Source organism: Aegilops tauschii, chromosome 5 (assembly GCF_002575655.3).
Source record: "Aegilops tauschii subsp. strangulata cultivar AL8/78 chromosome 5, Aet v6.0, whole genome shotgun sequence".
Classification (NCBI taxonomy): domain Eukaryota; kingdom Viridiplantae; phylum Streptophyta; class Magnoliopsida; order Poales; family Poaceae; genus Aegilops; species Aegilops tauschii.
In genome coordinates, this window is record NC_053039.3 from 245753648 (window position 1) to 245764457 (window position 10810).

The window sequence follows — 10810 nt, forward strand, 5'->3', positions numbered from 1 at the left end:
ACCGACAATTTGTGTCTCACAATCTATTTTAGCATTAATGATGTTCAAGAAAGGTCTACCAAGAATAATGAGACAAAAGTCATCTTGTGGGTAACCAAGAACAAGAAAATCAGTAGGGTATTTTATTTTCCCACACAAGACTTCAACATCTCTAACAATCCCAATTGGTGAAATGGTGTCTCTATTAGCAAGTTTAATAGTAACATCTATGTCCTCTATCTCAGCGGGTGCTATATCATTCATAATTTCTTGATACAAGGTAAAGGGAATATCACTCACGCTAGCACCTAGGTCGCATAAACCATGATAAGTGATCTCCTATGTTAACTGAGACAACAGGCATGCCAACAACAGGTCTATGTTTATCATTTTTATCTGGTTTGGCAATTCTAGCAGCTTCTTCACAGAAGTAAATAACATGCCCATCTATATTTTCTTCCAAGATATCCTTAACCATAGCAACACTAGGTTCTACTTTGATTTGTTCATCAGGTTTAGGTGTTCTAATATAACTTTTGTTAACCACAGTTGAAACTTTAGCATGTTCCTTTATCCTAACAGGGAAAGGTGGTTTCTCAATATAAGCAGTAGGAACAACTGGATCAACATTATAAAGTATAGTTTCCTCTTTAGCTAGTATCGGTTCTTTACTTTCTTCTTTAATAGGTGGGTGATATTTAAACCACTTCTCTTTAGGGAGATCAACATGAGTAGCAAATGATTCACAAAAGGAGGCTACTATCTCAGAGTCAAGTCCATATTTAGTGCTAAACTTTTGAAAGGCATCGGTATTCATAAAAGATTTAACATAATCAAACTTAAGCTTAATACCTGACTCTTTACCTTCATCGAGTTCCCAATCTTCAGAGTTGCGTTTAATTCTTTCTAAGAGATCCCACCGGAATTCAATAGTCTTCTTCATAAAAGAACCAGCACAAGAAGTATCAAGCATGGATCGATCATTATGAGAAAGTCGAGCATAAAAATTCTGGATAATAATTTCTCTTGAGAGCTCATGATTGGGGCATGAATATAACATTGACTTAAGCCTCCCCCAAGCTAGAGAGATACTTTCTCCTTCACGAGGCCAAAAATTATATATGTAATTCCGATCATGATGAACTAAATGCATAGGATATTTTTTTGGTGAAACTCCAATTTCAATCGATTGCAATTCCAAGATCCAATATCATCGCATAACCTATACCATGCCAATACTTTTCCCTTCAAAGATAAAGGGGAAACCTTCTTCTTAACTTCATCTCCGGGTAAACCTGCAAGCTTAAATAATCCACAAATTTCTTCCACATATATCAAGTGCATATCAGGATGTTCGGTTCCATCTCCTACATAACGATTAGCTAGTAGTTGTTCTATCATACCCGAAGGAATTTCATATTAATATTTTCAGTAGGTGCAGTAGGTCGAGGGGTAACTAATTGTGGTTCCGATCGAGGTGAAGATACCCCGAACAAACCCCTCAAAATATTGTTTTCCATAGTAACAAGTGACAATAAATTTCAGCATGTAGTAATAATTTTTCCTTACCGATTTCCACTTACCAAGAGCGCTTCACTCCTCGGCAATGGTGCCAGAAAATAGCCTTGATGACCCACAAGTATATGGGATCAACTGTATCCTTTTTGATAAGTAAGAGTGTCGAACCCAATGAGGAGCAGAAGGAAAAGACAAGTGGTTTTCAGCGAGGTAATGTATGCAAGTGCTGAAATTGTAAGTAACAGAGTAGTTTGATAGCAAGATAATTTGTAACGAGCAAGTAACGATAATAGTAACAAAAGTGCAGGAAGATAGCCCAATCCTTTTGAGGCAAAGGACAGGCCAAAACGGTTTCTTATAATAAGCAAAGCGTTCTTGAGGGTACACGAGAATTTCATCTAGTCACTTTCATCATGTTGGTTCGATTCGTGTTCGCTACTTTGATAATTTGATATGTGGGTGGACCGGTGCTTAGGTGTTGTTCTTACTTGAACAAGACTCCTACTTATGATTAACCCCCTCGCAAGCATCCGCAACTACGAGAAAAGTATTAAGAATAAATTCTAACCATAGCATTAAACTTTTGGATCCAATCGGTCCCTTACGGAATAGCGCATAAACTAGGGTTTAAGCTTTTGTAACTCTCACAACCCATCCTCTAATAACTACTCCAAAATGCATTCCCTTAGGCCCAAATATGGTGAAGTGTCCTGTATTCGACATTCACATGACACCACTAAGGGAATCACAACATACATACTATCAAAATATCGAACACATATCAAGTTCACATGATTACTTGCAACGCGATTTCTGCCGTGACCTCAAGAACAAATGTAACAACTCACAAATGATAATCATGCTCAAGATCAGAGGGGTATTAAATAGCATATTGGATCTGAACATATAATCTTCCACCAAATAAACCATATAGTAATCAACTACAAGATGTAATCAACACTACTAGTCACCCACAAGCACCAATCTATAGTTCCGGTACAAAGATTGAACACAAGAGATGAACTAGGGTTTGAGAGGAGATGGTGTTGTTGAAGATGTTGATGGAGATTGCCCTCCCCAAGATGCGAGAGTTGTTGGTGATGATGATGACGATGATTTCCCCCTCCGGGAGGGAAGTTCCACCGGCGGAATCGCTCCGCCGGAGGGCAAAAGTGCTCCTGCCCAAGTTCTGCCTCGAGACGGCGGCGCCCTATACCAAAAGTCATCTCCTTATTTTTTTTTCTAGGTCAAAATGACGTATATACCAGAAGATGGGCACCGGAGGTGGGTTGGGCTGAGCACAACCCACCAGGGCGCGCCTGAGGGGCCAGGCGCGCCCTGGTGTTTTGTGCTCACCAAGTGGCCCCCCTCCGGTGGTTATTTGCTCCAGTATTTCTTATTTATTCCATAAAAAATCCTCGTGAATTTTCAACTTGTTTGGAGTTGTGCAGAATAGGTGGCCTGACGTAGCTTTTCCAGGTCTAGATTTCCAGCTTCCGGAATTCTCCCTCTTTGTGTGTACCTTGCATATTATGAGAGAAAAGGCATTAGAATTACTCCAAAAAGCATTATTATGCATAAAAAATTATAAATAATAGTAGGTAAACATGATGCAAAATGGACGTATCAGTAACTCATCCCGCTCTTCACACGCGTGGATAAGTGCAAAAATGCATGTCTGACATGTGTCACCGAGATGCGAATGGTCAGGGGCTTGTCCATCCAAAAATTTCGGACCCCTAAGTTTTCGATGCGGCTATAAATAGCCTTGACCCTGTCAACGTTAGTTCACTCCATCCCCTCGCTCCCTTCGCTCTCGGTCCTCAAACCCTAGCACCGCCGCTGGATCTCATCGTCGCGGGAGAAGAAGAGCTTCACTGCCTCAACTTCTTTGTCGACGTACTCACGCCAGACGCGGATTTCTTCACCTCCGCCGCCGCCGTAGACGTCTTCCGTCGCCAAGTTAGGGCACGGAATATCTGAGGTGACGATTTCCATCGCCTCGTCGTCCAGTTCTTCAAGTTCATCTCTGGGGTAAATTAAATGCTTATTTAATGCTCTCTTTGATCTTCACTCTACTAAAAAAATCTTCAAGTGTTATTTTTTCACTCTTTCAATTCTTCATCACTTCCTTTTGGCCAGTCTTGTGTATTTCATCATAGTTATGCTTAACATCTAGATTTCTCAGTTATGCAAATTGCTCCAATTTGTACAACTCTGGAACCTAAGTCAAGAACACTTGATGGAATTCTTCAAGACGATAAGGGTCAATTTCCTCAACCAGTTTATTTTGAAAATCTCTAAGAACGCATGTGACTCTTCCCTATTTCCTCGCAACTATACTCTGTTCACACGTACAATGTCTGCCGACGAATCTCTAGGTTCTCATCAACTTAATTCATTTGCAGCACAACTTGAGGAAAAACTTCAAACTTCATCAGAGTCCTCACAAGTTCAAAAACCTCAGTTGAAGAAAATGGCTGATGGAAAGAGGCCACAAAAAGGTTGCAAGAGAAAGGAAGAATAGACAACCTTTGAGATTCTTGACGACATATATGCAGGGTACTGCATGCCTGACGAAAATGTTCATGGCCCAGAAACTGACAAACAACCCAAGACTCGTATGCAAAGAATAAAGCGCAAATGGGCATATGAGTGGAGGGCTTACAGATATTTCACTCCCAAGTACATGAAGGAATTCGCCGTTAAGCCTCCCTGAAAAATACCACCGCTTGCTCCTGGTCAAAAGGCTGATCCCACAAGTGTCTGAAGGGGTGAAGAATTCCCCGAGGAATGGAAGAAATATCAGGCCAAGTTGGCCAAACAAGCTAAAAAGGCCGTTGAAGAATTCAACCGTGCCTCAAAGGCCTCAGCTGAAGCTAGTGCTAGTGGCAGTGCCAATGCCCCAAAGAAGGCTATGGAAAGGAAGCCTGCACTCAAGCCAAGGCCGTCTGATCCAATGCCCTCAGTGGCCAAGCCCAAAGCTCCAAAGGCTTCTGCTCCTAAGATTGCAAAAATCTTCAGTGCCTCCTCCTGCATCAAGTGAAGTAAATATGCCCTAGAGGCAATAATAAAGTTGTTATTTGTATTTCCTTATATCATGATAAATTTTTATTATTCATGATAGAATTGTATTAACAAGAAACTTAGTACATGTGTGAATACATAGACAAAATAGAGTGTTCCTAGTATGCCTCTACTTGACTAGCTCGTTAATCAAAGATGGTTAAGTTTCCTAACCATAGACATGTGTTGTCATTTGATGAACGGGATCACATCATTAGAGAATGATGTGATGGACAAGACCCATCCGTTAGCTTAGCATAATGATCGTTAAGTTTTATTGCTATTGTTTTCTTCATAACTTATACATATTCCTCTGCCTATGAGATTATGCAACTCCCGAATACCGGAGGAACACCTTGTGTGCTATCAAACGTCACAACGTAACTGGGTGATTATAAAGATGCTCTACAGGTGTCTCCGAAGGTGTTTGTTGGGTTGGCATAGATCAAGATTAGGATTTGCCACTCCGAGTATCAGAGAGGTATCTCTGGGCCCTCTCGATAATGCACATCACTATAAGCCCTGCAAGCAATGTGACTAATGAGTTAGTTACGGGATGATGAATTATGGAACGAGTAAAGAGACTTGCCGATAACGAGATTGAACTAGGTATGATGATACCGACGATCGAATCTCGGGCAAGTAACATACCCATGACAAAGGGAATAACGTATGTTGTTATTGCGGTTTAACCGATAAAGATCTTCGTAGAATATGTAGGAACCAATATGAGCATCCAGGTTTCTCTATTGGTCATTGACTGGAGATATGTCTCGGTCATGTCTACATAGTTCTCGAACCCGTAGGGTCCACACGCTTAACGTTCGATGATGATTTGTATTATCAGTTATGTGTTTTGGTGACCGAAGTTTGTTTGGAGTCCCGGATGAGAACACAGACATGACAAGCAGTCTCGAAATGGTCGAGAGGTAAAGATTCATATATTGGAAGGTATTATTCGGACATCGGAATGGTTTCGAGTGGTTCGGGTATTTTACCGGAGTACCGGGGGGTTACCGGAACCCCCCGGGGAAGTATTGGGCCTACACGGGCCTTAGTGGAGAGAGAGGGGATCCCGCAAGGGGTGTCCGCCTCCCCCCCATGGGAGTCCGAATTGGACTAGGGGAGGGGGCGGCGCCCCCCTTTCCCTCTCCCTCTCCCTCTCCTTCCTTTTCCCCTCCAGTGAGAAAGGAAAAAAGGGGGCAAATCCTACTAGGAGTGGAGTCCTAGTAGGACTCCCTCCCATGGTGCGCCCCTTGGTGGCCGGCCTCCTCCTCCCCTCCTTTATATACAGGGGCAGGGGGCCACCCCATAGCACAGCAATTGTTCTCTTAGCCGTGTGCGGTGCGCCCCTCCACAGTTTACTCCTCCGGTCATAGCGTTGTAGTGCTTAGGCGAAGCCCTGCGCCGATCACATCACCATCACCGTTGCCATGTCGTCGTGCTGACAGAACTCTCCCTCGACCCTCTACTGGATCAAGAGTTCGAGGGACGTCATCGAGCTGAACGTGTGCTGAACTCGGAGGTGCCGTACGTTCGGTACTTGATCGGTTGGATCGCGAAGACGTTCGACTACATCAACCGCGCTAACCTAACGCTTCCGCTTTTGGTCTACGAGGGTACGTGGACACACTCTCCACCTCTCGTTGCTATTCATCTCCTAGATAGATCTTGTGTGATCGTAGGAATTTTTTTGAAATTGCATGCTACGTTAGGTCTATGCGTAGATGATATGCACGAGTAGAACACAAAGAGTTGTGGGCGATAATAGTCATACTGCTTACCACCAACGTCTTATTTTGATTCGGCGGTATTGTTGGATGAAGCGGCCCGGACCAACCTTACATGACCATGTTCATGAGACCGGTTCCACCGACAGACGTGCAACTTGTTTTGCATAAAGGTGGCTCGCGGGTGTCTGTTTCTCCAACTTTAGTTGAATCGAATTTGACTATGGCCGGTCCTTGTTGAAGGTTAAAACAACACACTTGACGAAAAATCGTTGTGGGATTGATGCGTAGGTAAGAATGGTTCGTGCTAGAAGCCTGTAGCAGCCACGTAAAACTTGCAACAACAAAGTAAAGGACGTCAAACTTGTTTTTGGAGGGCATGTTGTGATGTGACATGGTCAAGACGTGATGAGATATAAGGTGTTGTATGAGATGATCATGTTTCGTAAAAGTTATCGACAACTGGCAGGAGCCTTATGGTTGTCGCTTTATTGTGTGAAATGCAATCGCCATGTAATTGCTTTACTTCATCACTGAGCGGTAGCGATAGTCGTAGAACCAATAGTTGGCGTGACGACAACGATGCTACGATGGAGATCAAGGTGTGAAGCCGGTGATGATGGAGATCATGACAGTGCTTTGGAGATGGAGATCAAAGGCACAAGATGATGATGGCCATATCATGTCACATATTTTGATTGCATGTTGAAAGGACATGCGGTGCCCCCATGTGTGGTTTTGGTAATTGACGACAATCTCTATGGTCTAATGGTTGCCTTGAGTTATATTTGAAGGATTTGTCCATAGGCTTTTCTTGGAGTCCATTTGTTGGTTTCAAGGAGTTTATGAGTTGACCAAGGTGCTATTAAGGAATTATCCAAAGATTGGTCATGTGAGTGTTGAGCTTATTGCAAGCATGTCTTGAAGAAGAAGATTGTGTGATCATTCATGTTTATCTTCAAGACATCATCCAAATGAAGGAGAGTTGGAAAGATTCAAGGTTGATCAAGACTAAGTCAAGAGTGAATCAAGTTGATCAACTCACAAAGCGTAGAAGATGTACCGAGAGGGATCAAGTGATCCCATGATATGGTAAGCATTGTCCATTACGCTTTGTGTACTAACCCATGGTCTATGTGAGAGTTCTATGTAGGGTCAGGTATGTGTCCATGGGCTTGCGTCAAGAGGAAGACATCATACAACCCATGGAGAGGATGACATCAAGTGGTGATCGTCATCAAGATTGCCGTGTGCAAGTTCAAGTGGAGCATCACGAAGAGATCAAGTGCTTGAAGCTTGCCGTCCATAGTGGTGACAATGGACTTGTGAAGATGTGCGGAAGAGTGGCTCACCCATAGTGGAGTATGGGGGAGCAATCAACTAGTCTTCATCGAGCCAACGCAATCAAGAAAGGTGGTCCAACTTGAGGGAGTCAAGATCGTCATCATCTAGCTCAAGTGGACCATGTGCAAGGCAAAGGTTTTCCCTTGATAGGTTTTCCATTTTACCGGTCTCATGGTGGTAGTTGGGAGACTGGGTTATAGGATCGATTGCCGTACTATCAAGGGGGGCTCTCAATGCGTAGCTTGATCGTATCATTCGTAGAGAGCTCAAACCATTGCATCCTTTCATCATCTTTCTTGGTTCTTGTTTGGTTTTCTCCTTGTGAGATTTGGAGCTTTTGGTCATCTTGTTGACAAGCTTGAGTTCATCAAAAACGGAGTTCACATGCTTCTTCTATTGCGTTTTCGGTGTTGGAGGTTTTACCGGTCTTATTCGAGGAAGGGTTCTCACCATTTCCTTTTGGGCCTTTTATAATTTCCTTCTTATTGTTATTTCTATCAAGATTGTGTTATCCCTTGTCTCTATCTTTCCAACAAACTTGGTTTCGTTGAATTCGGAGTCCGTTTGCAGAAGTTGTGTCAGTTTTGGTGTCCTCAAAAAAGCTGCAGCGGTACTACCGCTTGGAGGGGATGTAATTTTTTAGTACCGCTCCCTGTGAGCTATAGTACCGTGTTGGATTTTGTGCACTGACCGAAACTCGGCGGAAGTAGCCATGGATGTATTTCTTTAGTACCGCTCGCAAGCAATAGTACCGCTACCCTTAGCGGTAGTTGTCGGTGTCAAAACTGGCGGATCTCGGGTAGGGGGTCCCGAACTATGCGTCTAAGGTCGATGGTAGTAGGAGACAGGGGACACAATGTTTACCCAGGTTCGGGCCCTCTCTATGGAGGTAATACCCTACTTCCTGCTTGATTGATCTCGATGAATATGAGTATTACAAGAGTTGATCTACCACGAGATCGAGATGGCTAAACCCTAAAATCCTAGCATGTATGACTACGGTAATGAGTCCATCCTTCCGGACTAAGTCCTCCGGTTTATATAGACACCGGGAGGATCTACGGTTACACAAGGTCGGTTACAAAGAAAGGAATCTACATATTCGGTCGCCAAGCTTGCCTTCCACGCCAAGGAGAGTCCCATCCGGACACGGGTGCAGTCTTCGGTCTTCGTATCTTCACAGCCCATCAGTCCGGCCCATGGCTAACAGGCTGGACGCTTGAGGACCCCTTAGTCCAGGACTCCCTCAGTAGCCCCCGAACCAGGCTTCAATGACGAGGTGTTCGGCGCGCAGATTGTCTTCGGCATTGCAAGGCGGGTTCCTCCTTCGACGGCTTCAAAGTAATGTATTCGGCTTTTAATTCAATGCCGCACCCCTCGGCTTCTGTGCATCGATGACTTCAGCCTCCACGTGTCGGGCGAATGCGAACGGTCAGGGTATTTTTTGCAAATAACACCCTGGCCATGCAATAAAGAGCGTCTATTTAAAGAGATTGGGTCTCAGATCCATTCGGCACCACGCGGAGAAAATCCTCAGAGATTGCCAGGAAAGACCATTCCAATATGGCTAGCATTCCCAGCTCCTCCTCCCGTTCTGACCCAGAGAAAGGCGAGTGGGAGAGGTGCTCTGTGTCCCACAGTCAATTGGCGAAGTTGCAAACACAGGGATTTCTCCCCCCTGCGGATCTGGTCCCTGTTCGAGCAGGGTTGGCTTCCTTCAACGGCAAAACCCAGGCGGAGGATTTCCCCAATCCATCTGCGGGGGAACGAGTGTGCTTCGTCCCCTATCTGCTGAGGGGCATGGGATTTCCAATTCACCCATTCCTCCGAGGGCTTCTGGAGTATTATGGCCTCCAACTGCACAATTTTACCCCAGCCTCCATCCTGCACATTGCGGGTTATGTCGCTTTATGCGAACTATTCCTGGGTTGTGAGGCCCATTTTGATTTGTGGAGAAAGTTGTTTTGTCTTGTCCCGCGCAACCATGAGGCGGGGCCGAAATATGGCGCATTGCTGAGACCGGATACCTATCCGGCACACCGAAGAAAGCTTCCGAAGAGTGGACCTCTGAATGGTTTTACATTGATGACGTCGTAATTCCAGATCCAGTCCGGAGAGGTCTCCCCGAGTTTACAAGTGTTCCTCTGAAGAAACGCCACAGCTGGCGCCCTCGGAGCCTCGAGGAGGAAGATAGTGCGGAAGTTCGCCAACTCCTGAGCAAGATTAGGACGCTTGCCCAGTCCAGATATACGATAGTCGAAGTGATGGCAACCTCCATAGTACGGGGAGTCCAGCCACTCCAATATAGAGGACTTCCCATGTGGAACTACAATGACGCCTCCCGCTGCGGCAGGAAAGGTCCGGACACCCCTGCCGCCCTAGCCAAAATATTGGCCGAACTGTTCAAGGGTGAGGAAGAGGAGTTCCTGTGCATTACGCACAGAGAAGGATATTCCATGTACAGTCCTCCTAGCTGGGTAAGCCCCCAACTCTTCTGCTCTACTCATTCCACTCCCCGAGCTTCGTTCAATGAATATTAACCCTTCCATTTATAACAGCACTGGCGAAAGATTTCCGAGGGGCTTCACAGCCCCGCCCTGCAGCCCGAGGGCCACAATCGGGACCTTGACCCCGGATTCGAAGAGGATCCGGATATATTTGTGGTGCTTGAGAATGGGACGTTTTACCAAACGAGCTATGACGGCACAGAGGTGGCCATCATCACCGACTATCCCGGTCTTCTCCCCGCTTCTCAGGTAAGTAATCAGGAGACACTTTGTCCGAGAGGGTTTTTCTCGTTCTTCCACACCCACCGCACCATCCTGTGCTCAGAAGGGGAGGCGTTCGGCGCGTCGTGCTGTCCCAGGGGCATCTCTAAAGAGAGCGGCTCCCGCGCCGGACAGGCCTTCGAAGAGGAAGGCAAAGAGAGATACGGTCGGGCCTTCCTTGAAGAGGTATGGGTTCGCAACTATGCTCTTTTTAGCAGTCGCGTCCAACTGTGACTCATATGTTCATTTTGTATCAGGAAAAAGGTTCGACAGACTGTGTACGGGGACCCGACCAGTCGTTCTCCTAATAACCAAGATTCGGTCCCAACCGAAGAGACGGGGCCCGATATGGGAGTGGCGTCGGACTGTCTTTCTGCCGAGGGTTCGGAAAATATGTCCATCACC